The sequence below is a fragment of the Pteropus vampyrus genome, unplaced genomic scaffold (assembly GCF_000151845.1).
Source record: "Pteropus vampyrus isolate Shadow unplaced genomic scaffold, Pvam_2.0 Scaffold260, whole genome shotgun sequence".
Taxonomy (NCBI): domain Eukaryota; kingdom Metazoa; phylum Chordata; class Mammalia; order Chiroptera; family Pteropodidae; genus Pteropus; species Pteropus vampyrus.
In genome coordinates, this window is record NW_011889041.1 from 2094854 (window position 1) to 2111931 (window position 17078).

At 36.1% G+C, this 17078-nt stretch overlaps 1 non-coding gene across 1 annotated transcript; it reads right to left on the reverse strand.

Moving 5' to 3' along the window:
- Window positions 1–16715: 16715 nt before the first annotated feature.
- LOC111729376 lies at window positions 16716–16834 on the reverse strand. Its single transcript, XR_002776214.1, has one exon. It is a non-coding gene; the product is annotated as a 5S ribosomal RNA (ribosomal RNA).
- Window positions 16835–17078: the final 244 nt, after the last annotated feature.

The following is a 17078-nucleotide window of genomic DNA, read 5'->3' on the forward strand; positions in this document are numbered from 1 at the left end:
ATCCAAAAAAAGGAAGAAGAAATTTGCTGTTCTGCACATGAGGCTACTCTGTAAAGTGCTAAATAACCGCATATACTGTGATGAAACTGAGGAAAAGATGGACATGTGGTTAAATTTTTGGATTCATAAGATGATTATGGATCAAGAAAAAGCATAGTGGTCAGCATGGTGTGAGGCTGAAAGCCAAAGAAATTTATGATCACATCACCCAAAGTCAGGAAAAAGTTAAACTGTTCTCAGCTAATGCTGGCTGGCTCGTACATTTCAAAAAAAAAAAAAAAAAAAGCCATAACTGCATGAGAAATGTTATATTGACAGGCAAGGCATTTCAATAATACTTTTTAATTATTATACAGGAAAATGGTTGTGTGGAACAGCAGGTTTTCATCAGTCTTGAGGCTAGCTTGTTTTACAAGAACATTGATAAACTAACCTATATGATGAAAATAGCATTTCAGTTGATGAAAAATTTAACATCTCTGCTGGAAATAACCAGAATCGTGTGTGTGCGTGTGTGCCTGTGTGTGCGTGCACACGCACACACTCATGCACACACACAAACCAATCTTCTTGTTGCTGGTAACTAAATAGTCCTATTAATACTCTGGATCAAAGGCTGAATTTTAATTATTCATAATATAGCTTGCCAAAGCAGTCCCTTCAGAAATGGATACAGACTTTCTCAAACACCCAAAAGCTGTGGGAGTATGTCACCAATAGATCTCCTTTACAAGCAATGCTAAAGAGAGTTCTTCTAGATGAAATAAAGGGATACTAATAAAGCAAAAACATATAAATATATAAAACTCAACAGTAAAGATAAATACATAGTCTAAGTCAAAATCTCCTACTATTGTAATGGTGGTATATAAGTGGTGTCAACTCTAGTGTAAAAGTTAAAATACACACACACACACACACACACACACACGCACGCACACACACTAAATATAACCATATTGGTTTTTGATTCTTCATATAAGGAACTGGGAAGTCACTACTCCAACCTAAAAGTAAGTAGATGCTGAACAGATTGAAAAGTAAACAAGTCTTCTTGGATCATAAGACAGGGGAGGATGTAGGGCAAACTGCTGTTCCTAAGACTAGAGAGACAGACAAAGAGACCCAGGGGCTCATGACTTACTAGAGCAAAAACTTAGGGCCATGAAAAAATGCTGGGAATCTGGGCTGGGGTAGGAAAACCTGAACTATAATTGACAAATTGCTGGGAACTCCGTGTGGACAGCTACAAGAGTTAAAATCTCCAGTGGAACCCACTCATGGGAGGGCTCCCATAATATTGTGAGATTTACCTCTAGTACCCCAAACAGATTCCCCCAATATGTATCAAGAAAAATCCCCTCCGGCTTTTGGAAGGGGGAGGGGAAAAAAGAATAAATTTGAAAATACCCAATTCTTCTTAAAAAGGCTTGACCTCGGGGAAAGCTAGCTAACAAAGTCTAACCTGCTGGAGTATTATCAGAGCATAACTGATCTGCATAAGGAAAATGCCCAACCCTAGCCATCTCAAGACTGCCAGGACACTCAAGCCATCCTATCACACCTAGTTGGGAGTTAAAAACTGAGAAACACTGTGAAGTTCACAATCCAGAGGTATAAGCTCACTCAAAGACTGAAACCTGAACACAGGTCTAGATCAATAGTCCTAAATAGAACACTTTCCCCACACTTCAACACCACATTACTAAAGGTTAATTTACAGCAGTTCCTTTTACCTAGTACATCATGTTTTCTATTAAAAAAGTAGGTCAAAGGGCAAAAAACAGTTTGAAGAAACAGAGCAAGCATCAGAATCCTGGGTGACAAGGATGTTGGGATTATCAGACAAATAATTTAAAACAATTATGATTAATATGCTAATGGCTCTAATGAATAAAGCACACAGCACATGAGAACAGATAAGCAATGTGAACAAGGAGATGGAGATATTAAGAAAGAACAAAAAAGAAATGCTAGAGATACAAAATGCTACAAAAGAAGTAAAGAATGCCTTTGATGGGCTTATTAGCGGACTGGATGTGGCTCTGGAATGTCTTTGAGCTAGAGGGTGTATCAATAGAATCCTAGGAAACTAAAAAGCAAAGGAAATAAAACTAAAAAGGCAGAACGGAATATCCAAGGACTGTGGGGGCAACTACAAATACGTAAAACATGCATAATGGGAAAACCAAAGAAGATGAAAGAGAGAAAGGAATAAAAAAAAAATATTTGAAACAAGAAACAACAACTACTGGGGGTTTTCCTAAATTCATGTCAGAAACCAAACCCGAGATCTGTGAAGCACCAAGAACACCAGGAAGAATAAGTGCAAACAAAACTATATCTCAGTGAATTATTTTCAAATTAGAGAAAAACAAAGATAAAGAAAAATCCTGAAAAGTCATATCTGATAGGGGTTAACATCCAAAATATATAAAAAAAACTCATACAACTCAATACCAAAAAAAAAAAAAAAACTGATTTGAAAACAGGCAGAAGATCTGATATTTTTTCCAAAGACATACAGATGAACAACAGGTACACTGAAATATACATGTTAAACATAATTAATCATCAGGGAGATGAAAATCAAAACCATAATAAGGTGTGACCACCCACCCTCACCTGTTAGAATGGCTATTATTAAAGAAAGAAAAGAAAGAAAAAGACAGAAGTAAGCAGTGTTGGCAAGGATGTAGAGTAAAGAGAACTTTTGGACACTGTTGGTGGGATTGTAAATTGGTACATCCCCTATGGAAAACAGTATGATGGTTCCTCAAGAAATTAAAAGTTGAACTACCACATGATTCAGTAATTCCACTCCTGGGCATTTATCTAAAAAAAAATGAAAATAATAACTTGAAAAGAAAATATGCATCCCCATGTTCATTGCAGCATTATCTACAAAAGCCAAGACATGGAAGCAACTTAAGTGTCTATATATGAATGAACCGATAGAGAGGATGTGAGGTATACACACACACACACACACACACACACACACACACACACACACACACACACACACACATACACATAGACTATTCAGCCATAAAAAATAAGAAAATCCTTCAGTTTGAGACAATATGGATGGACCTTGAGAGCATTATGCTAAGCAAAATAAGTTATACAGAGAAAGGCAAATACTGTATGATCTTACTTATATATGTAATCTAAACAATGACAAGAGAAACAAAACAAGCTCAACAGATTGATGGTTACCAGTGGTGGGGAGTGGGGGGAAATGGGAGAAGGCAGGAAAAAGTATAAAGTCCCAGTTACAAATTTCATAAAGATGTAGTGTACAATATGATAACAGTGAATAATACTGTATTGTATATTTGAAAGTTTTCATCACGAGAAAAAAACCATAACTATATATGGTAATGAATGTTAACTAGACTTGTATATGTTGCAACATATACAAATATCAAATCATTAGGTTGTACACCTGAAACTAATATGATTAGTTATACGTCAATTAATTATATCGAAATAAAAAATATGCTTGTTGAGCATTTGATAAAGAGGTGTTGTCTAGAATATGTACTTAGTCAACCATCTTAAGGTATCTTGAAATAACTTTCTAAGTGTAAACCATCTGAAGAAATTATAAATAAAATCGGCTTAATATTTGACTTTTTAAAAAATATAAAGCTGTTGCACATAAAAAAGTTTGCATAAAATTAGAGGAAGCGATACAAAGGAGACATTTAGAATAAACATGACAAATACATCATACAAATCTATAAGAAAAATGTTAAGATCTCAATAGATAATTAGAAAAATGTACTAGCTGGGAATTTAAATTGACAAAAATAAACCAATAAAAATACCTCAGTAGTGAATAAAATATACGTTTAAAAGCCAAGAAACTGTTTACATTTGCCAAATTCATTAAAATTTGTAATAAGAATATTAATACTATGCTAGCAAGTGTGTTGTAAAAAATATTATTATATATTGCTAATGATTATTGGAATTGAACTATTTGCCAATACATTTAAAATATCCTAAAAGTTTTACCCATTTGATATAAATATGTGACTACATCTTTAAAATGTATTTAAGTGAGGATGTTGTTTTACACAAAACCTATAATGGAAGAAAAATGTACGTAATGATAGGATAACAGGTAAGTGCATTATAGTTTAATCACATTATAGACTATTATGTAGGCCTTAAAATTGATGTTTATGAAGCCATTTTACAATAAGTTTTAACCCATTTCCTGTCTGCTCGGAGAATACTCACCAGTGGCTCTTGCAGCTACAGTGTTTACCCCAAGAGAACATGCAGATTACAGTTCTAACCTTAACCCCGAAGTTTGCCATGAAATATCTCATTTTTACTATTATTTTTGCATTGCTCTAGTAAAGCGATAATCTTTGGAAATAAATGATATCATTCTATTTATAGCATTCTGTTTTTTAGTAGTGGTATTTTCATTTACAAAATATAATAATTTTTGACCATTGAAAATGTCAAATCCTAGAAAACGTAGCATTCCTACACATGATATTAAATTAATGCTGGCAGTGAGCTGCATTTTTTTTATCTAAATGGGAAAGGGTTAAAAGTACAGCATAACTATGTATATAGTGTTTTTAACTTAAAAATATACACATAAATAAACCAGAAACTAAAAGGAAATTTGTGAAAATATCAAAAATTTTATATAATTGATACATTTATTTTTAATTTAATTTTTTGTATTTTTCTAAAGCATCTATAGTAAAGAATACTCTGATAAATAGTAAGAAAAGCCATTTTAACAATAATCACCTGAGAAATATTTTATTTCTCAGAATCCTTCCCTTTTATGTCATGTCTGATAATTTCCTGTTTTATATTAGCTTTCAGGGGCTACTGTAACAAAGTATCAATAACTGGGTGGCTTAAAATAACAGAAATGTATTATATCACAGTTCTGGAAAGTAGAAGTCTAAATCAAGGTATCAGCAGGTCTGTGATCCCCTTGAAGCCTGAAGCAGAGAACCTTTCCTTGTCTATTCCTAGCTTTTGGTGGTGCCCATCAATCCTTGGTGTTCCTATGCTTATGAGAGTACAGTGCCAATCTCTGCATCCATCTTTACATATCATTCTCTCTGTGTCTTTACATCTTCCTCCTTCTGTGCCTGTCTCTGTCTTAAATTTCTTCTTATAAGCACACTAGTCACATTAGATTAGGGCTCATCCTAATGATTTTTTTTAACTTGATTATCTCTATAAAGACTCTTCCAAACAAGGTCACATTCTGAGGTACTGGGGGTTGGGACTTTAACTTATGCTTTCTGGGGGGAGACACAATTCAAATTATAATACTCCTTGTCAAGTTACGATGCCTTACCTATTTCTGTCTTCAAAGAGCTTATTTCTGAACTCTGAACGTCTCTCTTCACCCTCTCAGTTATCAAAATGTGCTGAATTAGTATGCCATCTCTTAGAAGCTTCTTCTCCATTAGTTGGAAATTTTGTTATAGGAAAAGGCTTCATTTAGGGTGAGGTTAATGCCTAGTACTGGCTTATGGGATCAGACACCAGTGACAGACTGGAAGATACATTCAGTAGCTCTCTAATAACATCATACAGGAAAAGTGACAAAGTACCTTACCTAAAGCAGGAGAAGCAGAGTAGAGCAGCTGTCATCACCCTGGTTCACTGGGGACAGCTAGGCAGAAAAGGCTTGAGATCATTGAGAAGGGGTAGAAATGTCATGTTGGATAATATACCTAGTGACCCTTTAAATTGCTTCCTTAATTTAATACTGTGGTATTTTGCTCAGAGAAACTGCTCTTGAAAGCAGGAGTAATGGTCTTAAAGCAGAAAATTATAGCATAAAGCTAGAGCCAGTTTCTTTTCCTTCTCCCTCCCCAAAGTCTGCATTCAAAATATAAGAAGGAAAAATACACCTAATAAATATGGTAATTTAGGTGGTCTTGGTAATTCTCAATAAGATAAATTATCAATTAAGTACTCAGAAAAGGCTAGGCATTACTTATTCACCCAATAGGTTATAGATTCAGTCCTCAAAATAAATCTTTATTTAATCATGAAGACAGTAAGGGGGAAATCTGGAAACAGTTAATTATTAATATTCTCCACCACCGCCCCACTCCTCGTCCGCTCCTAGTCACTATTTCTTTGGCAGCCCGTATAAAGAATAGTGCTGTGATATGCATTACACATTATATTCAGGGGAGTTTTTTTATTTTAAAGATACTTTGGATTCAGTGTCATCATATATTATTTAGATCTCTATATTAAATTACATATCAAGTTATTCTACTTCATCCCCTCATTTAAGATGTGTAGGATGCATGGTGTTGCATCTATAGGCATACTTGCAGGAACTAATGCCAGCCGCAATCCTCTTGCATTATCAGTCCTAAACCATTATCTCAGTGTGACTTTGTGGCACCACACTGGGAGAAAATGTCATCTTCTAGGGACAGTAATTTCTTTGGCTCTGTCCACTCAGGATCATTATAGCAGGATGAGTGGCTTTGACATAGTGAAGATTATTCAAAGCCAATCGCAAATTACAGACTTGTGTCCTACCTTTGTGAAACCTGTGGATCACCCAAATTGAGAGCCTATGTTTGAAACTTTCTATATTCAAATTTAAATACTGTTATTATATTCAAGCCCAGATTGTATTAGAACATCATTTTTTGTGTTGTTATTCTGAGTGAAATGAAGAATTATATTTAAAAAATTAGATATAAGTACAGTTCAAGCAAAACTGGTATTTCAATTAAATGGTCTCCGAAATTTATACGCAGGCAATTATTAAAGCTGTAAGGCAAACATAAGTGCTGCATTTCTCTCAGAGACACTATTTTGTTCTTGCATTCCCTGTTCCATATATGCCTTAGTCTCTATGATACTGAATTCAGAGAAATGCTGCAAAATTCCAAACTTGCAGGCATGACTCTGTCATGATGTCTAAATGGCCTCCTTAGCAAACCAGCCAGGCATCCGCTAATCGATAAGCCCAACTTCCTCCAAGATTATTTTTCTGGTATACATTACTCCTGTATCTTGAATTTCTCAATATCTGATCATTATTGGAATAAATCAGAATGCAGAATTTTATTTTATTTTTATCCAAGAGAAAGCCATTTAAAAGTCGTTGGCAGTTTTTCTTTCTTAGAGATATCAAATTCTAAATTTTGGAAGTTTTACCAGAGTGCACTCTCAATTGCCTCAAAATAAAGCAAGTAAATCACTAGGTATATTTTGTCTTGGCAAAGACCTTTGGCTTAGGTGCAGTGTAGGCCTGGCTCTGTGCACTGTGTGACATGCTGGGATCCCTCCTGTCAAGCCATTTACTTAGCACAAGTGGGTGTGTCAGGATAAGAGGCTGTGGACATGAATAAAAGAGCAGCTCTGTAAAAACTGAACCTAATCCTGGAGCCAGAAGTATTTCCTAACCCTGGGGCTCTTGTTATTTGAATATGAAAAGAAATATAATTTGTTTTCTATCCCAGCAGATAAATGCGGTAGGCCAGTTATAGTTAAAACAATGATATTTTCTTGAATTTTTGTGGATGATTTCTGTATATCAGTTTTATTTCTTCAAACGGGTTATCTGCCTGAGAATAAAAACCATGTCTCCTACATGTTTTTGCTTTATGATAGCGTTATTAATTATAGTAATTTATGTATATTAAACACCTGATATGTTTTGACTAAATGATCTTTATCCTTATATGGCTTTATGGTTCATGATGTGCTTTTCTTCACACTCATATACACACACGTGCAAAAAATTATCTGACAACTGTGCAGAGAGTCAGTTTTGCCAAATAAAATTGTTTCCCTGAAACTCAGGGAAATAGGCATTTATTTATGGATGAAGTCTCATAGCTCATCATTGAGAGAACCAAAATTCAAATAAAAGCTTACAAAATCTAAATACATTACTATTTTAACTACAATTATTGGTGGAAAGCTGGTGACCCGCAAGCCAAATTCAGTCATAGATTTCTTTTTTTCTTTTTCCGATTCACCATTAGCTCTCTCCAGCTGACTCACTGTCCACTATTGAAAGTGTAGCAACACCTGGCAAACCTCAATAACTTAGGCTACCTCCCTGGACTTGACATCCTACACCGTATCGTAAACTATGAGACATATAAAGCTTCTATACAACCTTAGGGAATTTGCTTCAAACAATGCATTAAGGGTCAGGAGGAAGCAAAGTAAGTAGAAAGGGAACCTGGAATGATAAAGAACTACTGACGAAGACATTTGATATGGGAAATCCTCATAAAGTCTCTGTGAGACCTCTGTCTTGTAATGATTGTTCCTTCTTAGAGAATACAAAGGAATTACAAACTTAGTTTCATTTTTAAACAAATAAAATATCTCTTAATATCTCTTTTCAAAACATAGGCAGCATGTAAAACAATGGTAAGAATTATGTAAGTCTATGGTTCTACTTGTATAATCTGTTTTTAAAAATAAGTTATGTTTGCTTGATTTATTATGTTTTTATTAGAAATTAGAAAGTAACGATCTTTAGTGATTAAAATCAAAGGAATTATAATTGAAAATCACCAAAGATCCACAAACTCTGCCAAGTGAAGGTAATGGAAGAGGTCCGGATAAATTCACACTTTAGAAAGACATCCACTGGCCCCACAGGTCACACCTTGCAACAACTGCAAGGTCCAAGCACTTTTCTGTGTTCCCATCCCCAAAGACTGCAAGAATACCATGAACTCCAAGCTCAGAATTTACTGGACAAACAACATCCCTCTCTAGCCTAAAGTTGGAAGCACTGCTACAATAGGTTCATATTGCTTAGTATAATAATCAGTAGGGGATTAGAGGACAGGATATCCCTTTTGGTCATTCTGTACCTCTAATTTTCCTGACATTTTCTCTCTTTATTCTCTTAAAATAATCATATAAAGCTCAAGCACAGAGAAGGGAATCACCTTTAATTTTGACAGATCTTAAAAGAGGATTAATGTTCTGATTCACACTGAGATTTTTAATCATTGCCTTAAATGACATCACTTCTATTCAAAGTCCGACATCCTATACTTGTTCATCTTTAATTCTGACAGCATTTTTCAAAACTGGTCTACAAGTTCCTTGAAGAGTTCTTTGGAGAAAACGTACTTCATGTGGAAAATAGGTTAAGATATAAGATTTTTTCCGTTTATGATGTATTGGTAGTGGTTTGCTATAGCAGTTAAGAAGAGATATGAAGCTGTGTCAGGATCAGAAAGAATTTTGAGATCAGTTTGTAGTCTTTTCCATAGGCTTCTCAGAAGAAAGGAAGATGGGAAGGCCAAATATTTGCCATTATCACTGATAATCTACCATCGATATGGGCCACATGTTTAACTCAGGTGGATATATGACAGGCTTGTAGGAATCTCAGTAAGAAACAAAGGTTAATGGCTTGACTTGCTCTAAGGCTGACAGCTAATCCTGGTTTAGCAGGTGCTCAAGAATAAAAGTGCAGCACGCAAAGGGCTAAGGGAACTAAGGCTTAACCAGGTCCATTCTCCAGAACCTGACTTGGCAACTACAGTCCAGCAAGTTGAATCCCAGCACACACAAAAAATCCCTAAGTCTAGGCAAATGGCCTTGCCAGGCATCTGGTTAACTTGCCTTGTGTTTATCCCCCATAGAAGTGATGTATATACAGGGAACAGGACACTGTGCTTGGCAGCATCAAGGGTCAGTTAGCTCAGGGCTGAGCCTGACAGGGAAATGAGTTTTGAAGTAGAAATTGAGGTTTAAAGAGAGTAACAGAAATTGAGAAAAGCTGGCCAGGCAGGAGAGGGGATGTTTGTAGTTCAATGAACTGAGCCCACTGATTCATGGTTAGACACCTGCCCCAGGCCAGTTCAGCACAGTCCCAGCCTTCCTCCTATCAGCCCTCTGTCTCTTGCCTCAGGTTGGATTGCAGGGTTAAAGGTAGGCCTTGGGCTCCAGAAGTCAGTCTAAGCCCCCTGAGGGCAGCATGTTTCAACATTGAGAAAATATATGCTTTTCTGAGCTGATCGTGGGGTATGATAGTCATGGACCTAAACTTGGAGTAACTGTTTTGACAAGAACTTCACTTTTAACCATGGTAGAGGAAGAGGGTCAAAGCAAATATTTTGTCTTACATATTTCATGCCTCTCGATACAACATCCTCTCTCATGCCAATATAGAATTAGCCTTACCATAATCATTTTGACTTCTTTTTATTTTTTTGTAAGTATGGTTTTATTTTTTCATAAGTATGGTTTTAAAGAGAGCAGTTTATTGACAACACATCCAATACAAGAAGCTGCCAAGTGTTGTGGAATGCATTTTATGTGAAAGAGGGTTTTTAACATATTTGTTGAAATAATTTTCATGTATCTATTTCTTAGATTTGCCTACTTTGTAATTCTTTTCCAACACTATTGCAACAGTGTCGATAAAATGAGTGATGTAATATGGATGTTAATCTATACAGGAAACATAGATATATTTTAGTCAAATACAATGAGACAGGGAGAGTCGACAAAGAACATAAGAACAGCAACATAAGAACGTAGGACGATATCGAGCTTCTCTTCTCTCAGAGACACTCTGAATGTACACATAAAACAATTCCCTCTGAAAGAAATCCAGAAACTAGTGGAGCAACTTCTACACATAAAACAAATAAGAAAACATCCACATCGAAACAGATAGGAAAGTCTGAGACACATTCTTGCCATAAAGCCCACATCATCACAACACTATACAATTGCAGGGGAAAGTCCAACTCCCAGATTCTCCCTGAGGAGCAAAGGGTTTGGATTCCACACTAGCATGCAAATTTTAAGACTCTCACGGAAGGGATGAGATCCCCAAACACCTAGCTCTGAAAACCAATGAGGCTTGCGTGCATGAGAATACAAAAATGTAGCAAATAAAGAGGCAACTCTGAACAGGTTCACAGGCACTCCCTGGCAGCTGTGGCAGCTATACCCTCAGCGCTCAGAGCTCAGGCAACAGGCAAAGCTACCCACCTCCTGGTCCTTCCTGGAAAGTTTATCGGCATTCTTTAAAAGCTGCTCCTAAATTCCAGCTTTCTAATTTAACAGGAATTTGGGCCTGGCTGTGGTCCTCCCAGAGACCAGGGAAGCCAACGGCCACTTCTCCCCATCTCCAAGTTGCCAGTATCTCTCTGAAAGCAGTTCGTATATACAACTGCACCCCAGCTTTTCTGGATGCCACTTAAAGGATGCATCCCCAGATTGCCAACAGAGCTTTATTCCCAAATCACAAAGGACTATAGCAAACCAAGAAGCAATACTTACCGAGTACACTAAATGCTCCATAGCTCTCTTATCCAGGGCTCAGGGCAGAGGGAGCAAGTAAAAAACTTATCAGTTAAAAAAAAAAAAAAAAAAAAAAAAAAAAACTGGAAGGGAAAGAAATATGCTAAAATGCTAACCCCGAGTGGTAATATGTAATACTTTTTTTTATAAACAGAAAAAAGGACATTTTAAAAATTAAAAAAAAAAAAAAATTAGGATGCTCCCTCAAAAAAAAAAAGCTGTTGTCTGAAGGCCAAGTTTCTAATTTAGCAGTCATGGAGCTGGCCACCATCCTTCCCAGTCACCAGGCAAACTGATGGAAACCTCTTCTCTTCTCCCTCCAGCATGCTTCAACAATATAAACAAATCACCTGGAAGGAGCTGTACACACATCTAGCACCTCACCTTTTGTGGCTGCCACCTGAGGGGATAGACCTCCAGATCACTTGCCCACCTTACCATCCAGACTCCTCTACACACCTGGGCCCAGCACAGAGGAAATAGGTAAAAATGCTCATCTCCCAGTTTCTCCCTGAAAGGGCTTAGCTACCTACTTTCTCAGATGCTACCTGAAGGTCCGGTTTCTAATTAACCTGAAATCAAGAGTATACAAAAATCACCTGTGTTTCTATACACCAACAATAAACTACCAGGAAGAGAAATTGACTATAGGATCAAAAAGAATAAAATACTTAGGAATAAATTTAACCAAGAAAGTGAAAGACAGTAGAACTTAAGTGTTCTCACACACACACAAAAAGGGTAAATAGTGAGGTGATGGATGTGTTAATTAATTGGATGGGGGAATCTTTTCACAATGTAGACATTTATCAAGTCATCACATTCTACACTTTAAATATCTTGCTGTTTATTCATCAATTAATCCTGGGTAAGGCCGAAAAAAATAAAATATTAGAGAAAAACGAAAATTATGGCAAGCAACTGCTCAAGTTTGGCAGCTACCAGAATAGAAATGGCTCTCAAAATTTAATTGGATGAGAATCACCTGGAGATCTCTCTCTTTTGAGTCATACCACAGCTAGAGAACTACAAATTTATTAAATTTAGAAAATTACCTTAGGTAGGATAGTTTTCCTGATTGATTCTTAGAGACCTAATTATGAATACCAAATACAAACTATATGCTGAACAAAATTATAAACATTATTTTAAATGGTGTATTATAATTTTAATTGTTCTATATTTCAAAGAAACAATTATCTCTATCTTTGGAAATTGAATTGCTTTTTGTAAAAATGAATATAAAATTGCCCAATGAGTAAAATATTTTCAGCATCCTTTAGTAGTGAAATACTGATTTGTTTTTTTGTGTTTTGTTTTTTGTATGTGCATACATTTATCTGTGGCAATACAAATATGAAAACTATGTCTCTATACATTTTTTTACTTTACCGGAGAAGTGCGGCAAAATATGTAATTGCTAGAAGGTGCATAACTTCTAAAAGAGATGGCTACGTTAATTCAATCTACTGAAATTTTTTTTTTAACAATTAGTTGATTACAGAAAAAAAAAATCCGAACAAATAATATGTACTTCATCATCAGTACTAAGATATTTGTTTATTTTGTATTAGTGCAAGTGTGGGAGTATTTATTCAATCATTTGAAAAGAATGTGTTTTTTATCCTTAACTGTGAATTCAGACATATAATTTTAAACAAAATGTAATTGAATATGAATTCCTTTGTATACAGTGCAAGGCTGGGCTTTGTTCTTTTATTTTTCGAATTCAGTTTTAACAAAGAATTAGGAAGGAAGTTAGATATAAGGCTGTTTTCAATTTATAAAATAATTTTCTTCCCAGGAACTCAAAATAACTTGCATTTATTCTTACAAAATGCTTGTCAGGCTGCCAGTCTTTATTGTGTTTGCTTATGCACTAAGATGTGCCAGGCAAAATGAACACCAGTTCCTCTTGCCATCTAATCAAGGGAGCTGAGCAGAACCAAGTAGATCCATGCGGACTATGAGTCTGATTTACTTTTAAACAAATGAACCAGATATATCCATATATAGAATTCTGTCTGTCGAAATCTTGTCAAAGTAGTCACCTTGGAGGGATAAACATTCCATGAAGTTGCCATTTGATGGACCACCTTAGTGCCACACATCACTCTATGAGCGTGTTCCACTTTGATAAACACAGCTGCAACTTATTTTTATTTTTTTCTGTTATTGTTATCATTTATTACCCCCATGATGAAGATTTTGTCACCAATGTAAATATCCAAAGAATGAGACATCAAAATTAGTCCCTGTCTTTCGTAGACCTGTTCATTAAAAATAATGTTGATAACACTTACCAAAAATTCCTTGCAAGCTAGAAACTATTCCAGGTCCCCTCCCTTCCTTTTTTTGCATAATTTCATTTAGTGCCCAACACAACATGTATAATAGATTTTTTTAAATCAGATATTAGGAGATTACATAACTTGCCTATGGCAATAACCAGTAAAATGTTCTCCATATGCAAGTTCGACATTGTCCATTTCCAAGTCTTTTATGACTGAGGAAAGGAAAACATGAGTAACTGACACAAACACATCACTCACAATGCACAGAGGAAAATGTATGGTCTAAAATTTAAATTATTTTCAATAGAATGGATATGATCTCTATTTGTCAGAGAAGTAGGCTTGGAGTAGGCACCAGTGCATGCCAAATGAGGGACCTCATCCTTGGACTCAGTCTGATTCAGGTTTTGTGGTGTTTGAAGCATATTCAATATGGAGAATCCGCCTTTAAGAAAAATATTATAAGAGTATAAATAAAAATATGAAATTACATATTTATTAGGAATAAGAAAAAATCTCAAGAACTAAAATAATTTAAACCACCAAGTACCACAAGTATTACAAAATGCAGAAAAATAACATATTAATATTAATTAGCAACTTGGTATACCTGCCAATACTTTATTTTCTATAATTTTGGTGCATTTTCCTTGCCTCTTCCAGTGACAACATTTTTGTAATATAATTCTCTTAAAAGAGAATAGAAAAGTAATATTCAATCACTCCTCTAGCAAGGTGATAGAAAGTTGGGTGTGTTTTTAAGAAACATTGCTTCAAAAGTAATGTGTCACATTTCTTCACTGGTAATGCCACATCTGCTCAGAAAGTGCTTCTTGCCTGGGGGCACGTCATCAGAGAACTGCAGTGACAGTTGCTGGTCTAGCTCTGTCATGTCCTCCTATATCACGACCCCCCTGCCCCATGCCAGCCCTCTGCAGGCCATAGGTGTGCAGGGCATTGGGGTAGCCATGAAGCCTGTCATTATAATCTCTGAGCAGGGAGCAATGGAGCAGATTCTAAATCAATTCCTTTTTCTTTAAGTCGAAGATAGGATCCAGATGCCTGATGAGGTCTACCAGGCACAGATCTAGCTATTGGAGGTAAATATGCGAGCCTTTTAGCTTTAGGCCCAGGGCCACCATCATGGGATAGAGGATATTACCCAAGCAGAGAAGTATGCCATGCTCCCAGTATCTCTCTACATCCACTATGGAAAGGGCTCTAAACCATGCTTCATTATCTTCTTGATAAAGCTACTTCTAACTGTAATGCTTTATATATTTATAGAGAAGTAGGAGATGGCAAGTGACATCCCATGGATTATGCAACGATGAAACTTTCCTAACCCAAGATATTGCTTGTTAGAAAATGAGAAAATCCATGTGTGTCTGAATACCAGCACTGACTTTACTTAGAGACCTTGGGTTCCTCCTTTGAACTAGCTTAGTCTGCTAGCCAACTTTCTGCTAGGTTATCAAAACTTTAAGAGGGAGAGAGCCAATAGGGGCATTTGGGAGAAAAATTTAATCTCTCCTTAACGCTGTAGAAAAGAATGGGTTTTGGATCCAGCCATGTTGGACTCTACCACTATTATTCCTATAAAATGGGAGTGATACATATTGTTGAATATTGAGTTGAAATTTAACGAGATATTATATGTGTAAATGACAGTACACTTCTTGGCCTGTGTTTAATGTTAAATCCCTAATGTTAAATCTCTCCTGAACCAGTCAAGATCAATAATCTTCACCAATGGATTGAGTTTTATTGCTGTGAACTTGGTAGGTAGGGTGCCTTGTAGAACTGGAAACTAAATATACATCAAGTCACAGCTGATGTCAATCTTTGTCCACTTAGTCTAATATTGCATTTTTGAGGTTAGCATGTCACATGACCACACTGGATTGCATCCTTGCTGTAAGTCTCTGCTCTATTGAATGATTCTGATTGCAATTTTATATGAGGATATTTTGCATTGATGACTTACTGACTTGAACACTTCTTGATGTGAGTGACTCCTGCTACCTTGTTCACCCCACTAAATTGGATTTCCTTCAGCATTGTTGCTGGCCTGTCTGAAACCTAGAATTACTCAAACACTGTGGCACCGAGGGGCTGGCTACGAAGCTAATTCATTTGATTTCTTCTGGTGCATTTGTACTTCAGTTTCCTGATGGCTCATGCTGGCAAGTTCTCAGCAAGTAGTAGGGTCTAAAGCAGTCTTTAAATCACTTCCCAAATAGGTACACAAAACTTTCTGAATAACATGGTTGAAAAATAGATATTAACTCCCAGGATGATTAGCCTATAAAAACCACATTTACTCGAATAAAAATTGTAAAGGCCAAAATAATGCTAAGAACTTTACTTTCATTATCTCTCTTATTCATCATCAGAACGCCATAAAGGAGCTACTAAAACTATTCTCACTTAACAAATAAAGATTTGTCAAACTATGGCCCATGGGCCTGGGCTGCCACCTGTTTTTTGTGTGGCCAATGAACTAAGGATGATTTTTAAATTTTATATGGCTGAAACATAATCAAAAGAAGAATAATATTGATTGACTGTGGAAATTATATAAAATTCAAATTGCATATCTATAAATGAAGTTTTATTAGAACACAGCCACATCCATTTATCTACATACCGTCAATGGATGAATTCGCTCTACAAGGCAGAATGGAGTAGTTGCAACAGAAAATTCATGGCTGGCAAAGTCTAAAATATTTGCTATCTGACCCTTTATAGAAAAATTTTGTCAAATTCACTTACAGATAATGAAGCTAAAGATCAGAGGATTCAGTAACTTACCCCAGCCTACCCTAAAAGCAGGTGGTAAAACTAAGATAAAATCTGGGTCTGATTGATCCAAGAGATCATAACTTAATAACTATACACTGCTGCTCTATAGTTCTGGCTATTATGAAATTCAGTGAATCTCACATGCAAAACGTAAATCAGATTTTAATGACTCTGTAGTCATATTTTCTTTTCTTTTCTTTTCTTTTTTTTTTTGGTGAGGCAACCTTTGGTTGACCTCACAGATTGCAAGGAACTTGTCAGATTACAATTTCTTATTTTTTAAAATTTTTATGCCTACAGCACCTGGTCTTCCTAGGTGGTCTCCCATCCAAGTACTAACCAGGCCCGACCCTGCTTAGCTTCCGAGATCAGATGGGATCAGGCTTGTTCAGGGTAGCATGGCCATAGACTGTAGTCATATTTTCCATTGCAGATAGGTTTGGCAGAAGGTGACGGCTACTACTTCTGAAAATGGTGTACTGCTCAATTTATAAGAGCATGTTGCTTTGCTGACACCCGCGTGGTGTAGTGAGGTTCTGGTTCTATTGCAAGTGGAATGACTGCCAACCTCTATATTATAAACACTTCTACTTCTAACCTAACTTCAAAAGCACAGCACATATGCTAGGCTTTTGGAATTAGATGAAAGGTATG